Here is a 23,463-nt window from a genome sequence, read left to right as displayed (position 1 = left end):
CATTTGTATGGGAGAGTGAGTGTGTGTGGGTGTCTGGGAGGTGTGTGACTCTGTGCATAGGTGTGTGAACAGTTGATTCAGTAGATGTATGGGTTCAAAACTGCATGTGGAAACAGCTGTATGGGTGGTTGACTGTGTGCATGAGTGTATTGGTGAGTGAATGGATATCTCAGTGCTACATTTCAAAGTAAGTACATATGTAAAACACAGTACATGTGAGAGTTGACATATATAAATTACTGTGTATAAGAGCCAGTGAATGTGTGAGTGGCTGCATGGATCATTGAAAACTTGTATCAGTGATTGTATAAGAGAGTAAATATGTGTTAGAATATGTTTCAATAAGTAAGGTGTGTATAACTGTATAGTTGAGGAAATGGAGGTGTGATTGATTCGTTGCATGACTGACTAGGTGTATGAGTAACTCCATGGATGAGTGACAATCAGTGAGTGTCTGTTTACACTGAGTGTATCTAAGGTTATATTAGAGTCTGAAGAGGTTAATCGTATTATCACATGAATGATGTCATCAGTGATGTTGTCAGTGATGTCATTTGAGTTGTCAACAGTGATGTCATCAGTGATGTCACTGACCATGTCATGAATGATGTAATATGTGACATCATCAGCAGTGGATTGCGGGTGAGCGATATATAGTTAGTGCAACTAACTATATATGCGAATTTTAATGGTTTTGTGTGAGTAAAATAAGGTTTTGTAAATGCTAATCCCTAACTATATATGGTCTATAACCTATGGTTTTTTCAGTGAATTTTCAAGGTTTTGTAAATGCTAATTCCTAACTATATATGGTCTATAACCTATGGTTTTTTCAGTGAATTTCAATGTTTTTTTAATAGCAAATATCAAAAGCTGTAAAATGTATTCTTATTTTAATGGAAAAATATATTTCATATATTTTTAATATAATTTTTTTATGTATATTTTTTTTTATTATTTTTTTTTGTTTCGCTACCGGTCCGCGCACCGGGTAGCTTCCCGTTAGCTCAATTTGGTGCCGCGACCCGGTCCGCGAACCGGGAAACGTTCCGTTAGCGCAACTGCCGCGCAAGAAAACAACATCGTGACGCGTCGCGTAAACGCGACGTATCGCGTTGCCGCGTAATGCGTTTTATGACGCGCTGCGTTAGCGCACCTGGAAGTGCTCCGAAGCGCGAACCGAGGCGTGAAGCGCAGCACCCCGGAAGCGCTCCGGGTGCGTAGCGGGACGCGTAACGTAAGCATAACAGGTCATGTGACTTGTTCATTATACTTTTGGTTTCCTAATGATGTAAGGCTAGGTCATGTGACCTGAAAATAACACTTTTCATTGGTTTATTACATTTTTTTTTCACAAATGATGAAAACCCCACCTTGTTTCCTCACTCTGACTTTCATTTTTATGAGAGAAAGACCTACTTTCAAAATTTTGAAAAATGGCAAGTGTTGTAGCTGCAGCTGCTGGAGCCACTCCACCACCACCACCACCAAAAAAGGATGAACCACCTCCTCAGGTCCTCCTTAATCAAGAGGAGGAAGAAGAGGAAGAGGAGCAAGTGAGCAGGCTGTTTCTGCCGGAAGAACCAAGGAGGTCCCATGTGAAAGTAAATTATATCTGGCAATTCTTCACATATCCCCGGGGCCAAAAAAAAGTAAATGCCCGTTATGTCACATGTTTGATCTGTGACAAAGAACTATCCTGAGGAACAGATAAAAAGTACAGCTATGGGAATTACACCATGCATCGCCACATGGAGAGGTGGCACCCTATTAATTACAGTGCTGCACAGGTACGTGACCTACAGGAAAACCCCCCTCCTGTGGCCAGTACATCAGCTGAACAGGCAGTGACGGGACCAGAGGCGAGGGAGATGGTCCCAAACATACAGATGAACTTCGGTAACATGAAGCATACCTGTATTTTTTGCGGCAAATTAATTTCCTATGGGGAGAAAAGTATAACTCATCAACACAGTTTATGAAAATCATAAATGTACAAAACGGCCGAGAAAATAAATTCTTTTTTTTTTTGTTGCTCCGGTTGAGCCCTTTATAATGACTGATTTTCGTTTCCCCCCCCCCAAAAAAACAACAAAAAAATAAAACCGTTCTTAAAATACAAAAAAAGTAAAGAAATGTTCATAAAAATAAAAAAAAATTAAAACAACAAAAACAATAAAAAAAAGTTATTTTCCGAACTACCTCCCATTTATAAAAAATTGCTAGAATGTTTAGCACTCTGGCAACCTCTTTTTTCGTGAAGTGGGGGCTGAGAAAAAAGGGGGGTCCCAAAACGTGTTTTCCCCATGTTAATTTCCATAGGACGGTCTGACAAGTCTACAGCCCGAGCCGCTGTACGGAATTAGGCCAAACTTGGCAAAATTGTAGGGACTGGTACGCAGATGTGCCTTTGCTATGTTTGGTGAAAATTGATCCAGTGGTTTTTATGAAAATTAGGTTCAAAAACACATATATCTATATGAGCTTACGGGTCCGCGCACCGTACGCGTACCGTACGCGTACCCTTACGAGCGCGATCCTGATTGGCTGGCAGTCGACTGTCAACATTCCAAACTGTCAAAACCAGGAAGAGTTGGCCACCATCTTGTTTCTCAGGAGAACTGAGGCACAAGAGAGACCAAAAAAAAGGATGGAAAAAAAGAAAAGGTGGCAGGGTAGAGACCCCCCAAACCTCTAGCCCTTCCCAGAAGGACCCCCAAGGGCAAAAAAAAACTAAACGAAAAAATCATGGGGTGCGCGCACGGTACGCGTACAGGTCCGCGCACCCCGTGATTTTATTAAAAATGTATTTATTTTTTTTGCTCTTGGGGGTCCTTCTGGGACAACCTGAGAAGGGCTAGGGGGTCAGGGGGTCTCTACCCTGCCCCCCATTCCGCGTTTTCCACTCTTGTTTTGTGCTCTCTTGTGCCTCACTTCTCCTGAGAAACAAGATGGCTGCTCAGGTGGTCCCAGAAGGATAATAACATTATAAACGTTATCCGCTAATAGAATTAGCATTCACAAAACCTTTGAAATTTATTGAAAAAAAATATAGGTTTCACGCCTGATATAGTTAGGAATTAGCCTTTAAAAAACCTTGCAAATTCACTGAAAAAACCATAGGTTTCAGGCCTTATATAGTTAGGAATTAGCCTTTAAAAAACCTTGCAAATTCACTTAAAAAACCATAGGTTTCAGGCCTTATATAGTTAGGAATTAGCATTTAAAAAACCTTGCAAATTCACTTAACCACATCGCTTCTGTGGTTATTTTTCCCCTGTGCTGGAAATTGCCATTTTGCTGGTGTCATGACGAGCTCAGCTCGGCATCAGCACAGCTCAACTGTGCCTCATGACGAGCTGAGCTCGTCATGAGCATGGAAGGGGTTAAAAAACCATAGGTTTCAGGCCTTATATAGTTAGGAATTAGCATTTAAAAAACCTTTGAAATTCACTGAAAAAACCATAGGTTTCAGGCCTTATATAGTTACGAATTAGCTTTAAAAAAAACTTTGAAATTCACTCAAAAAAAGTTTTAGGGGCGTTATAGTTTGCTGGACATTTCACTCATACAAAACCATTGAAATTGCTCCTATATAGTTAGACTAACTATATTTCGTGCACCCGCAATGGACTGCTGTTGATGTCACATATTAGATCATTCATGACATGGTCAGTGACATCACTGAGGACATCTCAAATGGCATCACTGATGACATCATCCACGTGACAATCACATACACCTTTTCATACACTAGTAAAATCTTTCATCACTCAATGTAAAATACAGAGTATCATATTTGAATCCATTGTCACAGCAATACAAGTATCTAAAAACCCACTCAGTGATTCATAGATGTATGCACACATCTAATCACTTACCTGTAGATTCACTCATAAATGCTGTCAATGAACAATAGAACACTATCACTTATACACCTATATCAACATTACACAGCAGCACACATCTTATTCACATATGAAGTCATTCTACTCACTTAGGCAAACAATGGATTATACTTACATATTTACTTAGCTACACACTTATACAAAAATCACTTCAACTATTCCTTTAGATAGTAAGTCTTACTTAGTGAATTATAAAATCATTATTACAAGTATATAGTTATCCATACAGTCACTCACACAATCATTGAGTCTTTTAAATGAAATGACTCACCAACCGACGCCATTTGTACCAACTTTTATTGGGAGGGGAGCATCTACTACTATTGACTTTAGCCTCTTCTCAAATGGTCACGGTCATAAGATAGGTAGTTTTAACATTTTGGATGCACCAATGAGAGACCACTTACCTCAAACACTTGAAATTGAGAACCCTTTCCTGGCACGACAAAATGATCTGACTCTAGTTCAGGCTGTTCCAGATGTGGCGCTAGGGAGGCAAAACGGGTATACACTCAAGTGGAGCAAGGTGGTGCCGGAAGAATTCTTAAAAAAGTTGGTAAATACCTGTGCCGATAGTTTTAAAATTTGCCTGGACGAGGACTCTGATAGTGAACACATAATAGAGCACTTTAACATCATTGCATCCACTATCAAAGAAAATCTGAAATTAGCGTTAAGGAATGGGTCTAAGAAAACTACAAGATGGTTCGACAGGACTTGCACTAAGGCCCTTACGGATCTTAAACATGCAATTAATCAGGTGCCCCGAGACACTGCTCAAATAAGAAATCTAAGGAAATGTTATAATCAGGCACTGACAAATAGGAAGAATGCCATTAAAAGGGTGGCATGGGAAGAACTATGTGCAGCCTCGCAATCCAAAGATACATCTGCATTTTGGAGGGTGGTAAATGCCCCCCTACCCTATGAAAACACTAAAGCTCGCTTGGAAATCGCGATCAATGAGGAGGATTGGGTTGCACATTTTTCCACTCTCTACATGTCCATAGATGAAATTGTAGATACAGGATTAAATTCAATACATGAAAAAGGAGACGAGGCACAAAAACTGATGGTAACTTTACCGAGGTCTTAACGAGTCTGGAAGCCACAAAGGGCAGTAAGGCGGCTGGTCCAGACGGGATCTGTATAAAGCTAATAGCGAAATTTGGGGCCCGATGCTTGTACAACTTTTTAATGCAGCCCTAGTAAGGGGACTGAGTCCATCTTGGTTTACATCAATCAATGTACCTATTTACAGGAAGGGAGATAGACAAAATTGTGCTTGTTATAGGCCAATATCCCTTCTTTTTTTTTTTTTTTTAATTTTTAAAACCTTTATTTTGAAAGAGCACACAGCTATTCAGCCTAACATCCCGGAGGCAAGGCAGCATGGTAAGACAGGAGCGCAATAGTGCAAAACAGGTACCACAGAACAATGCAGGTTGTTTTTAATATTTTATAATGAAGAGAAGAGAACAAAAGAAAGAAAACGCCAAACGGCGCTAGAGAGTGGCAACGGGATAGAGAATGCAGCAAGGTGTTGGTAGCAGGCAGGGGAGAGATACAACGAATCAATGATACAGGAGAGTGGATGATAGTAAAAGGGAGGAGGAAAGACAGGATCAATCAGGTAACGAGTCACAGTTGGCGTCACAGGCTACGCGACATATGTTCATCCAGAGAAACAGGCTCGGGCGGCAGGCATACATCCCCCCGGTAAGCATTCCAGGCTCCCCACATTTACTCCATTTCCGGGGCCTACCCCTGGCAACATAGACCGTCTTCTCCCGGAACATACACCAATCCATGTTGGCTTTCCATTGTACCACAAGGGGAGCCGTAGCGGCACCCCACTTCTGAGCAATGTCCCGCTTGGCCACCATATTGCCTAGGGTCACCCACTGGGTCTGAGCCGTGTTATGATCAGACGGTTCCCAAATGTTAAGGAGACACCTCCGAGCTTCCGCCGTAGTCACCACTCCAGTCACTTCACTCATAACACTGTGTACCCTTCTCCAATAGGAGGCTATGACGGGGCATTCCCAGAGAATGTGCAGGAAGGTAGCGAGGGCACCACAGCCTCGACGACAAAGACCGTCGGGCGAGTATCCCATACGTACTAGCCGGGGGGCAGTCACATATACCCTGTGCAAGATCTTAAATTGCACCAGTCTAAGACGAGAAGAGATGGCAACCTCCTTAGGGGTGGACACTGCGCTCTGCCAATCTTCATCGTCAATCTCCAGGCCATCTCTCACCCACTGATCACGCACTCCAAGGAGAAGGTCGGTGCGGACATTGATTAGTTTTTTGTATGACAGTGAGATAGCACTATCAGGCATATGGCCGTCCAACACTCTGTCCTCCAGCGGAGAGCTCTCTGGAATCGCTCCCTCCGGAGGCATGGCAGAGAGCAGCGCATGCCTCAGCTGGGCATATCGGAAGAACTCCGAGCCGCCCAACTGGTGTTCAGCCTGCAACTGCGGAAAGGTCTTGATTTCACCCTTAGAGATCATGGCGTCCACCCTAGAGATGCCTATGAGGTCCCATTTGTCGAAACCCTTGGTGTGCCATAACCTGCCCAAAATATCGGAATCGTACAGAGGGGTGAATCTGGTCAGTCTGCCCTGCCATCCCTGGCGCCTTGGTAATCGCCCGCCAGATGCAGACCGCTGTCTTCGTTGGACCCGACATCCGCCGATCCAGGGATCTCGAGTACAGGGCCCGGTAATAGTTACCACCACTCAAGAGCCATCTATCCATGGTGTAGCCGGGGCTGTTCACCGGGCCGTAAAACCCGTGGTTGAGAGCCGCGAGCTGGGAGGCCCAGTAATACCTTCGTACGTCCGGCAGAGCTATGCCCCCGTCGTACCACGGAAGCGTGAGCTTCGTGACAGCGACGCGGGGGCGACCATCCCAGAGCAAGGCTCGTTGGAGACCTTCAATCTCCCTGAAGTAGCGGGCCGGAACCGGATCTTGGGTGTTCTGCAAAGCATAGAGAAACCTGGGCAAGGACATCATCTTGAACAGGGCCGCACGGCCGAGTAGGGAGAGCGGGAGCTTCCGCCAGCTATCCACATCACGTCGGAGACGCTGGAGTGGAGGGAGCAAGTTGTGGTCATACCGCGCCTTCGAACTCCCAGAGATGTAGATCCCTAAGTACTTGAAACCCTGTACAGCCACCTGGATATTGCAGCCTCTGGGGAGGCGCGGCGTGTCCCCTTTCAGGACGTAAAGGGAGGACTTGGCCCAGTTGATGACTAGGCCAGAGTATCTCCCAAAAAGGCTGAGTACGTCACAAGCCACGATAAGGGACTTGTAGGGGGAAGTCAGGTAGAGCAGGATATCATCGGCGTACAGGGAGACCCTGTCCTCAAAGCCGGGGGCCCAGGTAATGCCATGCAGATCAGGGTGCGCGCGCAACATGGCCGCGAGCGGCTCAAGAGCCAGGGCAAAAAGGAGAGGCGACAAAGGACAACCCTGTCTAGTACCTCTGTGTAAGGCAAAGGACGTCGACAGACGGCCGTTGACTAAAACATTAGCCAGTGGGCTAGCGTAGAGAAGTTTCACCCAACCCACAAAAATCAGACCAAAACCGAGCTTCGCCAACACTGCCCAGAGGTAGTTCCACTCAAGAGAATCAAAGGCCATTGTGGCATCAAGAGAGGCTAGGACTACCGGTTCCTCAAGGGTATGGGCCCTGGCCAGGGCACCGTGGAGTCTACGTAGGTTGAGGGCAGTGTTGCGGTGAGGAATAAAGCCCGACTGGTCCGGATGCACTAAGTCGCCAATAACTCCAATCAGTCGATTGGCGAGTAGTTTGGCCAGAACCTTAGGCTCGACATTCAGGAGAGAGATGGGGCGATAGGATCGACACATGTCTCTCGGCTTCCCTTCCTTGTGGATGACCACAATGGTGGCCAGCCTCTGGTCAAGGGGAAGAAGGCCGGCGTCTCGCGCTTCCAGAAACATAGTACGCAAGAACGGGAAACTACGTCAGGTCGTATCTTATATAGCTCGACCGGGATGCCGTTGGGACCGGATGCCTTGCCAGACCGCAACGAACGGATCGCGAGAGCGATCTCGTCGGTAGATATGTCTCTATCCAAATCGTCCCTGTCCTCCTCAGAGAGACAGGGAAGGTCAACCGTCGAGAGAAGCGCTGTCGAGTCAGCCTCGGAGTAGTCTGAAGAAGAGGTGTAGACACCCCGGAAATAATCGGCAAAAGACTCGGCAATGGCACTGGGGTCGGTGACAGCAACCCCGTCGCCCCCCAGAATCTTGGGTACGACGCGGCTAGCCATCTCCCTCCTGTCCAACCAGGCCAGCAGCTTCCCAGCCTTGTCACCAACGTCATAAATACGACCTTGTTGTTCCCTAGCCAAGGTCAGGGCGGCATTTGTGGCAAGATCGCGGTATTCCGACTGTTTGAGGGAAAGAGCATGCAGGAGAGCGGGGTCAGGTTCGGGCCCCAACTGGGAATCAAGATTCAGAACCTCTTCCTCGATGCGTAATAGGTCAGCATCTCTGACTCTACGGGCCTCCGCTATCAGAGCGAAAGCCTCGCCCCTCAAAACAGTCTTAAATGCCTCCCACAGGGTCACGGCCGACCTAACCGAGCCTTCATTTTCAGAGAAATAAAGGTCGACGGCTTTGGCTAGGCGAGCGCGAGTTTTAGGGTTGCGGAAATACCACGGATTAACCGCCGCCGGCCGGTCCGACAGGATGACGTCAAAGTCGAAGGAGACCCGTAGCAGAGAATGGTCGGAAATGCCCCGCGCCAGAAATCGGGCCTCAGACACGGCAGACGCGTGTGCTGCTAAGGTGAGAACGTAGTCTATACGAGAGAGACTGCCATGTGCACCGGAAAGGAAGGAGAAATGGCAAAGCGTGGGGTGCAAGAGCCACCAACTGTCCACTAAGCCCATGGACTCTAGAAACGAGGGCAACCACAGTTGGGAACTACGGAGATCTCTAGGCGGATGTCGGTCCAAAGAGCCAGAGCAGACTGAGTTGAAGTCACCCCCCACAATCAACAAGCCAGCAGGCAGAGTTAAAATGGCGCCACCAAGGTCTCGAAAAGTACTGGCCTGTAGGCCTGGGGGGACGTAAACCGAAAGTAGAGTGAGGGCACGCCCTTCCCATCTCCCTGCCACCGCGGCGTAGCGCCCTCTATCATCAATCGTAGTGACGTCTATCTCAAACGGAAGTGACGTACGTACAAGGACGCCCGCCCCTCGAGAGCCAGATGAGAACCCCGAGTGGGCCACCATCTTGTAACCTTTGCAATTGAGCGCTTTGCATGAGTTACCAAACAAGTGCGTTTCCTGTAGAAGGACAACATCAGGCATGTGGCGCTTAAGCAGTTGAAGCACAACCCCTCTCTTAATACGGTCACCCAGCCCATTAACATTCCAACTGATTACTTTTAATTTCTTACCCCCCATCATCGTGCCGCCCGCCCCATCCAGCCCCAACAATCCTCAGCAGCCAGAAAGAAGCAACAATATACACAACCCATTGCCTAAGAGAAGAAAGAAAGAAAGAATAAACAAACAAATTAACTTGCCCAAACCCACCCCCGACCCTGCACCCCTGCATCAGACTAAAGAGCCCCCCCAACCAGCAGTGTGCCTGTCGCCCCATTAACTAGTCTACAAGGAGCCCCCAAAGGAGTGAGGGATCCCCACGGACACCTCCCGCCACCCTCCTTGAAGCAACAGGAGATCTGCAAAGTCAGCTCAATAAAGTAACGATAGTCACATATTGCAGGACCACCAACCGCCAAAGTTCTTGTAGTAGAGCCAAGTCTCACTGATCAGATCCACCAGTCGCGCCCCCATTGTGCTCGTCGTGGTCTTCCCTGCGTTGCGGCAGAGTGTCCAGCCATTCGCTAACGTTTTCCGGTAAGTCAAAGAACAGGGCATGACCATCATGTTCAATCCGAAGCTTGGCAGAGAACATCATCGAGTACTTTAGGCCCATGTCCCTCAATCGCCGTTTCACTCCCGCATAGCTCTGGCGCTGCCTCTGAACCGCCCTGGTAAAATCAGGATAGAAATACACATCTGAATTCTGAAACTGGAGCGGTCCCTGCCTTCTAGACGCTTGCAAGATAGCGTCCCGGTCTCGGAAGTTGAGGAGCCTGGCAATGATGGGTCTAGGCGCCACGCCCGACTTCGGCAGGCCGCCCGGTACCCGGTGAGCACGCTCCACCGAGGAGAAATTACTCAACCCGGAAGGAGCTAGATGATTCTGTATCAGGTCCTCCACAAATAGGTCCACTGCCGCCTCCTCCGAACCTTCCGGAACTCCAATGATGCGGACATTTTGCCGCCTGGCACGTCCCTCAAAATCCTCCAGCCTCCTGGAGAAATGTTCAGAAGTTAGTCGCAAAGTCCGGACCTCAGTCTGCAGGTCCGAGACGTCGGTGGTGAGGCTAGAGGTTTTGATGTCCAACGACTTCACCCGGTCATTAGTTTTACCCAGGTCGGCTCTGATAAGGGTGAGATCCACTGCCAAAGTGTCCACCTTGTGGGTTAAGACCTCATGCTGTTTCTGCAGTTCGGACCGTATGCCCGCGATGGCCCCCATAATGTCACTGAGGTTGGGCTCGGATCCGTTGGGCGAGCCCGATGAAGGAAGGTCTTTAGTGGAGGCCCCCGCTGCAGGTGAAGTGCGCGGCTGAACATATCTCTCAATTCTGTTTAGTTGCGTTTGGGATTTGCCACGAACGCCTTTGCTCAACGTCTTGTCGGGGTCGCCTTTGCCCGCCATGTTGGGTCCGATGAGAACAAAGGGGCACACCACACGAGTCCAAGCCAAATATACCAAGAGCAGTGGTTAGAGCCAGATGTTCAGGTCAGGCCGATGGTAGCAAATACCGCAGTCACAGGCACTTCGCCCTTAGGGATCACCACTACGCATTCCAGTCGTGCGGAGTGGCGGAGACCAAGGAGACAATGGCGCACCCTTGGCACGGAGTCCCACTCGACGTAGCTCAGCGTAGGAACCACCGATTCAAAGGCGGAAAGCAGCTCCCGCGTCAGTGACCCGTCAGCTAGTAGAATCCACCAACGTGGAACAGGATTTCGAACAGGATTATTGCGGAGTGTCGGAGGGTCCGCGGAGCTCCGAGCTTACGCGGCCATCTTGGTTGCCCGCAAAGCTCCTCCTCCCGCCAATATCCCTTCTTGATTCGTCTATAAAGATCCTTGGTAGAGTCATCTTAGCCAAATTACAAAATTGGGCATTGGAGTTTGGGGTAATAAGTGACCTACAATTCGGATTTCAAAAGGGCATAGGAACAACTGAGCAGGGCCTAAATTTATTTATCATCCAGCAGAAATATACTATGATAAAAAGGGAGCGTTTGTATTTTACGTTTGTGATCTCACATCGGCTTTTGACTGCGTGTCCCATTTTAAATTATGGGACTGGATGTCAAGGCTGGGCGTAGAAAAGCCGATAATTCGATTCCTAAGGGAGTTGTACTCAGGAGCCACTGCTATTGTACGCTATGGAAAAGGGGTGGAATGCAGTAGGTCTTTTGGGATAGGGCGTGGCGTACGCCAGGGGTGCGTTTTGGCCCCCTTTTTATTCCTTATCTACATAAATGACCTTGAAAGTTGTCTGTTGCAAGAGTGTGGGGATATGCCCAAGGTTGGAAAAAGATCTATCCCTGCACTCTTGTATGCAGACGACGCTGTCTTAATGGCCCGTACCCCCATGGCCCTGCAAAAACTGAACATCTTTTAACAGGTTTATGCTCCGCTTGGATTTAAAAATAAACTGTAGCAAGACTTTTTCAATGAATTGTGGCACACGCACCAAGAAGCAAATGAAAACTATGTATATAAATAACACTCCTTCAGAAAGAATATCTTCCTTCCCTTATCTAGGAATCTTGTTCCAAGAGACTGGCTCTTGGTCAAGTGCGGTGAAGGCAAGAATGCTCCTGTTCTCTAAGACAATAATGGCCCTAAAGAGTTTCATAAGAAAACTGGGGAAAAAAACGATTAGGGAAATTTTAACTATTTATAATGCAACGTGTGTATCAGTGGCATTGTATGGAGCAGGGCTCTGAGAATACTCCAATATAAAATCACTCCAAACAGTTGAAAATAAATTTTTACGGCACATCCTGTCAATACCAGAAAGTACAGCGACTTTTATTTGCCATGCTGAGCTGGGGCTGCCGTATATTTCAGATACAATTAGAATACAGCCCATTTTTCTGTGGCACAGGGTATGGACCGTAAATGAATGTGTATTAAATCGCGCCAAACTCCAGGATGTGTTAAAACTTGGAAAAGTAAATGGACTTGAATGGTTAAATTACATCAGAACGTTCCTGACGAAAATTGACCGCTCACAATATTATGATGATCCATCTACTATGGTACACATTCCTAGAAAAACATTGAAAAAACTGTGCATGGAGTATTTGAGCGAAAAAAGACTGTTTGAAGAAACTAAGAAAAAGACTGTTTCTTCACATCAGCTGATTTTAACTAGGCACAAATTACAGCCATACCTAACCCTCCCTTTGCCTAATTACGATAGATTTCTCTTAACACGTTTCAGATTTAACACTGTTTTTAGATTATTTACTTTTCCTGAAATGAACTCTTGGTCAAATGAACTGCCTGTATGCCCTTGTGATGAATTATCTGTACAATCCAATATTCATGTTTTATTTTTTTGTAAATTTTATACTCTGCCTCGTAGGAAACTTATTATCCCTATCCTAAAAGAGATGAACTTGCATAGATGTCGCCCAGCGTTTTTAGAATTGCAAAAAATGTACACTGTTTTTATTGTTGCTTTATTATCTGAGGTTTTTAAACAGGTTTTTAAATATCGGAAATCAATTTGTCTGGATGAAATTTAATACTGTATATATTATGGAAAACGAACTGCGATAACTTCTCCTTTCACAAACAGCTGCTTTATTAATCATTGTAAATGTATTTTTTTTTATCTGTTGCTTTTATGGTAATTGATTTTTAACCGAATAAAGTACTTTTTGAACTTTGAGTCTTATGGATACTTATTTATATACAACAACTGACACATACACTGCCTTTTATTTTTCTAGTTTGTTGGACATGTACCATTGAGAAATATATTTGCTCATCACCACACCCTTAAAGAGATTCACTCACCCAAACTGTTAGAACATGTAATTTTAACTTCATATATCTACTGAATCAACTATTCACACATCTTTGGACAGTCATACACCCCCAACGAACCACACACACTTTCACTCTCCCATACAAATACTCAGTTATCTAATCAATAACCAATATAGACTTTCACATAGCTAGTAAGCAACCGGAGAACCAGTTTACACATCAACTGACAAAGTGATACAGATTTCGCACAGTTTAGTCCCTATCCACTATATTTAGTGAGAAACTATAAATTGGTCAAGTAAACAGTCAATTAAACTGCTACTAAATCCTCCATCCAAATATTTATTTATATATATTTACTCATTCTTCAATGCAGATTGCTATATATTATACATATTTAAATAAAGAAGCAAACCAAATTCACTGGATGATGTCATCAGTGATGTCATCAGTGATGTCATTTGAGATGTCATCAGTGATGTCACTGACCAGGTCATGAATGATCTAATATGTGACATCATCAGCAGTGCTTTGCGGGTGCGTGAAATATAGTTAGTCCAACTAACTATATAGGAGCAATTTCAATGGTTTTGTATGAGTGAAATGTCCAGCAAACTAGAACACCCCTAAACCTTTTTTGAGTGAATTTCAAAGGTTTTTTTAAAGCTAATTCCTAACTATATAAGGCCTGAAACCTATGGGTTTTTAAAGTGAATATATATATATATATATATATATATATATATATATATATATATATATATATATATATATATATATATATATATATATATATATATATATATATATATATATATTACCTACTGGCGGTCGCCAGTAGGTATATATAGTTAGGATTTTTTTGAATAGGGATTTCTGAAAATTCTATGTTGAATAACTTTGGCGTTGATGGACGGAATTGGTTGAAATTTTCTGGAAAATGGCACATTTTGTTTCTGAGCGTCCCCTGAAAGTTTGGGGGGGTTTCTTGAAGTGGGGGCCGAGAAAAAAGGGGGGTCCCAAAACGTGTTTTTAACATTGAGTTTTCCATAGGGCGGTTGGACTCACTTTTAGCTCGAAGGGTAGAATGGATTTCTATGAAACTTGGCAAAATTGTGTGGTAAATTTTAATTACCTGTACGGAATTTATGCGGTAAAGTTCAATAAGAATAACTCAGTCAAAATGAAGAGGCAGAGTCCGTGGCATCTGAGGTTTATGAAGGTTTTATTCCTTAAAAAGGAATTGGTTCGAACCAGGTAGCATGATCCATCACCACGAGGGTTCAGGATGGGAATTGCAATGGACATGTACAATGTTTTATTAACAGGATATCATATATATAGTCAATGCATACAGTAGTATTGAATGCAGAAGGCGTAACAGCTGAGAGATAGAGATAAGAACAGGAGTACGTAACAGAAGGCGTGCACGAGGGCGTATGCTAGAAACGTCACATAGAGGTGTCATAAGCGGGTGGATCCCTAGAAGGATCCTGCAGAGTCAGCAAAAACATGAGGCAGAGATGCGCGCGCAGCAGCATGACGTGTGATTGACGTGTAACTGGAGGGTGAAGGGGACTTGACATTTAGCCCTACATGTGGAGACAGAAGTCTGGGGTGTCAGAACAACCTAATCCCAAATCATATCTAATCTTGTGTTTGAGGAACTGTATTATCTAGAAGGAAAGGTCTCTCGGGCAGAGGCTATTCTATACTGACTGCTAATGCGTGCATATGCGACTGCGTGTCTACGTGTAAAGCAAGGGGGCCATGGGCCTACCATGGTAACAGAAGCTATGAATTACTTGAATGGAGACAGAAAGGCCGGGCCCTTTGCTCTGCAGCTGGGAAGGATGTTTACCTATACTACTAGACAGGAATGTATTTGAGGAGCGGAGCAGATAACTTGAAGGCTGAATACAGTCTTGGCAGGCGAGCAGGCCGAGCCAGGCACCGCTAGCCACGCAGGGAGTAAGTAAAAGGTCATGGATACAGATGCAGGTCCAGGCTGCAGCTTCCAGCAGCGGAAGGCAGGAAAAGGCTTGAATGGCAGGAATCAGGGCCTAACTCGCCAGAGCTAGAAAAACGTGAAAGTGCACCATGTAAAGACGTTGGCAAGGCACACTTAGGAACTGAATATCTGGCCCATTCATGGTGGATCTGAAAGAGGACATGTTAACGTTGGACGCAAATGTATTTGCGTCTTCATAGCAGGTTGTGGAGGGAACTTACATGTACTAGAAGCACGTACATGGAGCCATTGGGGTCTACGATAGGGGACACAATTGACCATCAAAATTCATATTACCTCATTCCCTCCTTGTCCCCTACGGACCCTTCATGATATATCAATCCTCATTAATCTATCAATCTGTTCATGTAACATCATTTGCTATTCTTTCTTCTTACGGCGTTTTGAATGGGGACTTGAATGAGGAATACATGATGTGGCGCACAAGCCGCAAATTGCTGGCCCACATTGCAGACATAGGCAACAACTGAATACTATAAGAAGGGCTATACCTAGGAAGGATAGGACTTTCCATCCCCAGGCTGACAACGTGGTCCAGAACCAACCAGACCAAGTCCAGGTGCCTGGATTCTGATGTATCAGACTTGCAATCTTGTGAAGACGGGTAATGGCTCTATATACTGATGGCGCGTTTTCTGGAATGAAAACACAGCAGCTCGATCCGATGACTCTACAGGCTCCGCCCCTATCGGCCAGGATGACGTCAAGGACGAGACGATTTTGAAGAACAACAATCCGCATAGCAGACTGCTCCTCTGTTAAGTTACCTAGGGCGGAAGTAGTTTCATTCACTACAGCTTCGAGGGTTCTAGTTAATTTGTGTATCAGTTTACTATTAAAGACAGCACCTAAGTAGGGAAAGAAACCTTTATTGAAGTCTGTGTATTGCTCCCATGCCGTTTCAGTGTAGTCGACAATCGGGAGATCTCTCTGCGGTCTATTGTGTACTAGATGGGTGTCCCTATGATAATCAGATGGGGCTAGGAAAACGGGTGGCAGAAGGAATGCAATGTAGCAGGTGCCATCCCAATCTAGAGGTAAGCGTATATATGCGGTATGACCACAAATGAAGTAGGAATGACGGGAAGCTTTGAATGTAGACTTGCCCTTATCACTGAATTCGATCACAGTAGTACATTTACTATGACCCAGGTGTACTGAACCATTCTTTCTGACACATAATTCACCTTTGACTGGTAGCACGGACATGGCGGGCAATACTGGTTCTGTTTCGGATTCAACACTCAGAATCATGAGGTTAAGTGTAAAGTTACCTAATCCATATACTTCATTTTCTAGATCATTACCTGTCCTTTTGGGAAGACCCTCCTTGTCAGGGAAACATACTTTATGTAAAACAGTGTTCAGGTTTCCCCCATACCCAGTTGCCCTGGTAAACTACAGAATCTGAATCTAAAGAATTAATCAAACTAAACCATGCACCACAGGATCCATTGTGTGTGAACGGGTACGGAAAAAGAGGCAAAACTCCCTTGTATTTCTGATAGGGAGGGAGTCGGCCACATATCCAACAATTTGTAGCGTTGCTGGTCTGATGGGAATGGTGTAACATACTAATGAATGTGTTGTTGCGCAGCGCAAGTCTGTAAGACAATTCATGCGGGGGCAGTTCACTGAAAGAATGTTCGGCAGTAACATTGAAGGGAGACTGTGCACGCTTGAAAATAGGGTAATACACATGTAGCAGCACACTTGCAGCAATAATCATAAGGCTCAGAAAAAACATAATCAATAGTGTCACAATGCAGTGGCTGCGAAGAGATTTGCAGTATTCACGTTTCTTGAGCTGTTTCTGTCTATCTCTCTCTCTGTTGGGGTCTAGGGGATACATGTCAGAAAACACGTCTAACCGATTCACCTAGGGGAGGACTTAAACAATTAAACTGTCTGACTTGCTAGACCTCAATTTTTCTTTATACTCCTGCTGTGGAGTTTTCTCTATCAGGGGAAGTTTAGAGTCACTGGAATCTGGACAGTCCTTAGAGGGGGAGGGTGAGTCAGTCTCTGGCAGCAATGCATGAAATTTCTTCACGTGACTCGAGTGAAGCCATCCCTTGCGGCCCTCCACCTTCACTGCGGTCCTGGTTGTAAGAAGTACCAACTTCGGCGCCTGCCAACGGGGCTCCAGCGGACTTTTCCTGTCGAAGTTCCTCACTAGGACGATATCTCCCGGAACAACGTCATGCGGTTTCACCTCGGTGTTGTCGGGAAAGGCTGCAGCGACCTGTGAACGACACGATTGTAGTGCAGACATCAAGGAGGCAAGGTAATCTGTCAACATATTACAATCGACATCGGTAATTTTTCTAGGCAAAGGCGTCCCCCACATATTTGGTGGCCTACCAAAGACCACCTCGTACGGGGATAGCCCTGTTCTGGAATGTGCGACCATCCTCATGTAAAAAAGAGCAACTGGCAAAGCTACTATCCAGTCGACACCTTTCTCTCTACAGATTTTAGCAAGACGAATTTTCAGAGTCTGATTGTGTCTCTCTACGAGACCTGCTGCTTCGGGATGTCGGACACAGTGGAACTTCCACTGATAGCCTAGCAGGAGTGATACCTGCTTCATAAGTTCGGACGAGAATGGCTGACCGTTATCAGAGTATACGATGCAGGGCAAACCATATCTGGGGAAGAATTCACGAACCAGCTGCTTGGCAGTGGTCGGAGCAGTGTAATCTGGGACTGGATATGCTTCTGTCCAACGGGAAAGTGCACATACAACTACGAGGACATATTTGAAACCTCAACAACGTTCCATCTGAATATAATCCATCTGGAGGACTTCAAAAGGGTTATCGGGAGGATGAAATCCACCTTGTTCTACGGGAATGCTTTTACCTGGGTTGAACTGACAACAAATCATGCAAGTACGCACTTTCTGTTTGGCTGCTGCTCGTAAATGTTTATTGAACCAGAGGTGTTGAATACTGTCTAACATGGCCTTTTCACCTAAATGTGCTGGACTGTGTACTGTGTTAATGATAACTTGAACCATAGAGTCGGGGAGAAACCATGTGGATTTTCCCTTCGTCATCCATCCCTGTTCTGTCTGGATCCCTCCTAGTTCAGCCCATTTCTTGATTTCGTCTGGTGTAGCATGTGTCTGTATGTCAATTACATCTAGGGCGGGATCCTTAACTGTCATGCAATGTGTCGGTGTCGCGACTATTGTCTGTGTCAAGTCAGTGGTGTGAATCTGATTCTGAGCTGTATGCTTGGCGGTTCGGTCTGCCAGGTCGTTACCCTGGGAAATAGTATCTGTAACCTTTGTATGTGCCTTGCACTTCATGATGGATATTGCTGTAGGCAGATGTATTGCGTCTAACAGAGCTTGAATGAGGGGACCGTGTTGAATTTTGGCACCGTGAGAAGTCAAAAAACCTCTCTCTCGCCAGAGGACACCGAAGTCGTGTACGACTCCGAATGCATAACGGGAATCTGTGTATATGTTAACTCTCTTGTTCTTGGCTTGAATACAGGCTTGTGTCAGAGCGATGAGCTTTGCTGCCTGGGCTGACAGGGTGTCGATACAATTCGTTTCAATGACTTCAGTTTCTGTTGTGATTGCGTAGGCGGCCACTAATTCTCCTGTACTTGTTCTCATACATGAACCATCCACATAAAGTGTCAGGTCTGGATCTGGTAATGCGGTGTCTGTCAAGTCTTGTCTGGGTTTCGTCGTGATGGTAATGACTTCAATACAATCATGTGCTAATGGGTCTGTTTCAGTTAATGGCAAAAGTGTAGCAGGGTTCAATGTATTACAACGTCTAATTTCTATGTGTGGCTGAAACAATGTCAATTCATAACCTGTCAGTCGTGCTATAGTCAAGTGTTGAGTCTGTGTTCGGTTTAAAATAACTTCCACGGAGTGTGGAACTTGTACTGTCAATTGATGTCCTAGCACTATGGAATCACTTTGTCTGATTGCTAGAGCTGTTGCTGCAACTGATTTCAAGCACGCAGGCAAAGCCTGGGCTACTGGATCCAATGTACTAGAAAAGTAAGCACACGGTTTGTGTGAACCTGCTTGATCCTGCGTGAGTACCGACAATGCAGTACCTTCACGTTCTGTGACAAAAAGTGTAAAAGGCTTGCTGTAACATGGTGTCGCTAAAACTGGTTCTTGACATAAGGCTTTCTTTAAGTCGTCAAAAGCTTGTGTATGTTCCTGAGTCCAAGGGAGGACAGTCGAAGACGCTGCCTCCTGTGTTGTCAACTGTATGAGTGGCTTTGCTAGAAATGCATACTGAGGGATCCATTGTCTGCAGTAAGAAGTGAGGCCTATAAAAGCTCGCACCTCCTTTTGTGTCCTGGGTGGTAACATGTTTGCAATTAACTGGATGCAGTCAGGTGTTAGCTGTCTCCCCCATTTGGACAGCAAGTGCCCAAGGTACACCACTTGCTGAACACAGAATTGCAACTTCGAAGGGGACACCTTGTGCCCCTTGTCAGCCAGGAAATGCAAAACCGTCAGTGACGCTAGTTCACATTCAGGTTCACTTCGGGCGGTGATCAATAGATCATCGACATACTGGAGTAGGGCAGTGTTGTCAGGCATGTGAATACTGTTGAGTTGTCTTTTCAGTGCTTGGCTATAGATGCTGGGGCTTTCTGTGAATCCTTGAGGTGCGCGTGCAAATTTGAAGCTTCGTCCATTTAAACAGAATCCGAAAAGGTATTGGCTTTCCGGATCAATTGGGACACTAAAGAAGGCGTTCTTCAGATCAATTACAGTAAAGAACGTTGCCTCGGAATCAATAGCTGTCAATAGAGATGAGATATCTGGGACCACAGGGTACTGCGGTACAATGCATTTATTCAATTCGCGCAAGTCGATAACTAATCGATAAACTGGTGGTGCATTTGGATCAGTACGTTTAAGAATTGGAATGATAGGAGAATTACATAAATTCGAGTTGGTTTCTACAACCACTCCTTGTGCAATGAGCTCGTCAATGATTTTCAGTAAAGCCACTACAGCATCTGGGGGTAACTTGTATTGTCGAATTCGTGGTAAAACAACTCCTGGTTTAAGTGTGACTCGATATGGTGTAATGTGCATACAACCTACATCAGTGGGGCCTTGTGCCCATAAGTGTGCAGGAACATTCTGTAATCTGGGATCAATATCTCTCAACACATAGTGACCTTTAAAGTCACGTAGAAACAATCTTACTCCTTCCGGAGAACAGCAAATAACAGCTCCTAGAGCTTTCAGTGTCTTGATACCTAACAAGTTTTCTGGACATGACTTTGTGAGCAATAAATCTGTAGTACGTGTCAATGGACCAACTGCAAGGGGAAGTGGTTGCGATACTTCATTAATAATAGGCTTGCCTGAAAAACCAAGGGAAACATTCTGTGAGCCTGAGAGGGGTGCCCCTGGAACCTCGTCGTGACTTATATTTGTTCTGCTTGCCCCTGTATCAATTAAAAACCTTCTGTCTTTCCCTAATACTTGACTGTGTACATAAGGACCCTCTTGATCTACAGGAACCTCAATAAGAGGCAAGCCAACTTCCCTCTCTAGGCTGTTTCATGTGTATCGCTGATAATCGGGATAATCGGTTTGGGCATACTGGTACATCTGCTGAGTTGCATGTTGTGTTGCGGCAATCGGTTGTGGCTGTGGTACCGCTACTGTCTGTACTGTCTGTTGTGAAGCTTGCATAGGCTGGACATTCTGTGGTACTTGTTGTTGGACCTGGTCCTGTCTAGGAGGACGCGGTCTCTCTTTAGTTTTTCCAGTAAGTATAGTATGTTTCAAAACTGCACAATCGTTTATGTAGTGACCTGGCTGTTTACAGTAGTTGCATGTCCCTTTAACAGGAGCTGCTGAATTATTGGGCTGTGTCGTGCCCTTTTTCTGACCGTCAGCTGGAACTGACTGAGCAACTAACATTTTCATTTTCGTGTCTTTCATACGTCTTTGTTCGTGTTCATGTTCTTCCCTGATTCTGTTCTGGTGGCACTGTAACATTTGTAACATTTGTGAAGGCGTATTTGCTTGCCATGTGCTCTCGACTTTCTGTACACGATTTTTAACTTGGGGCAGGGAATTCTCGACTAACTTGGTTACAAAAAGATGTGGATATGACTCGCTACTTGCTTTCAGGCCACTATTAATACCAAAGCATTTCTCAAATCGGGAATAAAAATCACTAGTGTCTTCATCGGGTTTCTGTTTACAGGCTGAGATTGCATCCCAGTCCTCCTTTTTAGTAGCTAATAAACGTGGCAATACTTGCACTAACAATCCTGGTAATGCCTTAGATTTGTTCCCAAGCCCTGTTCCTGGGGTTCGAAGATTTTCTTCATTTTCTAATGCAGTCCAATCAATCTTTTGTTCTCCCACCTCCCAATCTTTTTCTTTGAGTTTCTCGTAAATACCGGCAGGCATTAATACTTTCAATATTTTCATGATGTCAGGATAGGTATAATCACCCATGAGTAACATGTCTTTGATTTCACGGTGGAAACCTGCAGGGTCTTTATCGTGACTGGGCACTAATTTCTTCATCTCTAATAGTTCCATTTTAGTTATGGGCGTGTACACAAACACGCGTCTAAAGGTATTATCATTCTGGACTGGATGCACTTCTCGTAAGGGATTCTGTCTGTCTATGTAATACATTTTTCTTTCTACGGGTGGAGCTGGAACAAACTGTGTATTCAGAAAGGTATTATACCTGTGTCGATGTTCTAGAATTACTTTAATTAAGTCGGTACCTAGACCTCTCCATTGTGGCGAGAGTAGCTCTATTAAAATATCAGGTAAGGGACCTGGATCAGAATGTTGGCCTTTGAATAATGTAATGAGATGCTGAATCATATATATTCCAGCTAATTTCTGTTCGTCAGGGAAAAGGTTTAAAAAGGTCTGCACTAAACCGTCATCACTATATTTATCAGGATTGTCAGCCCATTGTACTGCTGACCTAGCCAATTCTTGTTCATCCATGGTATTGAGTACATGGTACCCCATTCGTTCTTGAAGTATTCTATCAGTAGCCTGAAATAGATGTTCAGGGGTCTTTGGGTTTGACACGGCAGCTTGAAAAAGTCTCTTACTTTCCGGACGTACCGGACGCATTAAATTATTAAAAGGTCTTCCCTTACCTACATATGCTATTGTTTCTCTAACTGGTAATTGCAATACCCCTGTTGTCGTTTCTGGTTGTTCCTCCTCCTCTGACGTTTCATTTTTGTCTGTATCTATTTCTCTTTCAGGCTGTACTCTTTCGTGTATCTGTTCTACTACTTTTCGGATCCTTCGATACATATTTTCTATACAACTCTGTTTATCATGTTTTCCGTCTGCTATATTCTGACCCCATTTATTAAGTGCCTTCATTTCTTCCTGGTCTGCACCAGGCCTATCTTGGTTTCTTATCAAACAGTTTATGAAGAATCGTAATATCATTTTTTGAGTGTCAACTTTCTGGTATGCCATGGCATCGCCAATACTTTCAGGACCTTGCCCTGTTTGGACAAAATGATATATTCTGTCTAGATGATCAATCATTCCTGGTAATAACATTAAATAGTTTGCAACTCGTCGTAGACGTACTGATGATAGCATCATTCTGTCGTCTTTACCGGGTACTGGATCATATCTACAGTCTGTAAGAGGCTCTTTAAGTATGTCGTAATTAGCTGTTTGAGGAGTACGTTGTTGCGCTAAATCCCTATAAGTCAATCGGTGTGCTTGTGGTGGCGTTTGAAAACCTCCTGTCGCACCTCCCGAGGTGCCAGGTCCAAAAGGATTTTGTGGATGCATGATAGGAAGGATAGGTGCAGGAAGAGTTGGGAGAACAGGTGCAGGATGTGGAACGGGAGGAGGAGTTTGTTGTTGCGGAAGTGGGTGATTATTTCAGGGTGGGGTGCCGTCATCGGGTGGTACAGGGACACGTCTATTTGCATATGCGGGAGCTACATCGTCTAAATAGGAAGAAAGGAATATGTCTTTTGTGGTCTTGTGATGTACTTTAGTCGGGAGCAATGGAGGGGGCAGATCCTTCGGTATTTCCGGAGTGGCCTTAGGTAAACCCTCGGCCAGCAGAGGATACATACCATTCATAAGAGTGTTTCGTTGTCGGTCTACTTGTTCTGCTTTTACTCGTATCCCCTCCTCAACGAATACGTTTTCTCGGGCTTTGTCTGAATCCTCTCTACTTTTCTCAGCTTTTCTAAGTGCTTTCTCTGTCCGTCTGTGTGATTCTTTACGCCATAGTTCAATGGCGTCCTTCTGTGACTGTCTGGCTTTCTTTTTCCATAATGCTTCTTCTACTCTCATGATGCAATCGGCATCCCATGTCCCAGCAGCGGGCCATCTCTGATTCTCTGCTAA

General features: G+C 45.0%; 1 protein-coding gene across 2 annotated transcripts in view; it reads right to left on the bottom strand.

Annotated features, from left to right (window-relative positions):
- Nucleotides 1-23,463, bottom strand: part of LOC147685146 (uncharacterized) — a 693,800-nt gene that overhangs the window by 374,753 nt on the left and 295,584 nt on the right. The window lies entirely within an intron of this gene.

This window comes from Lissotriton vulgaris, chromosome 10 (genome assembly GCF_964263255.1).
Source record: "Lissotriton vulgaris chromosome 10, aLisVul1.2, whole genome shotgun sequence".
Lineage (NCBI taxonomy): Eukaryota > Metazoa > Chordata > Amphibia > Caudata > Salamandridae > Lissotriton > Lissotriton vulgaris.
This window is presented reverse-complemented; position numbering and strand designations above follow the sequence as displayed.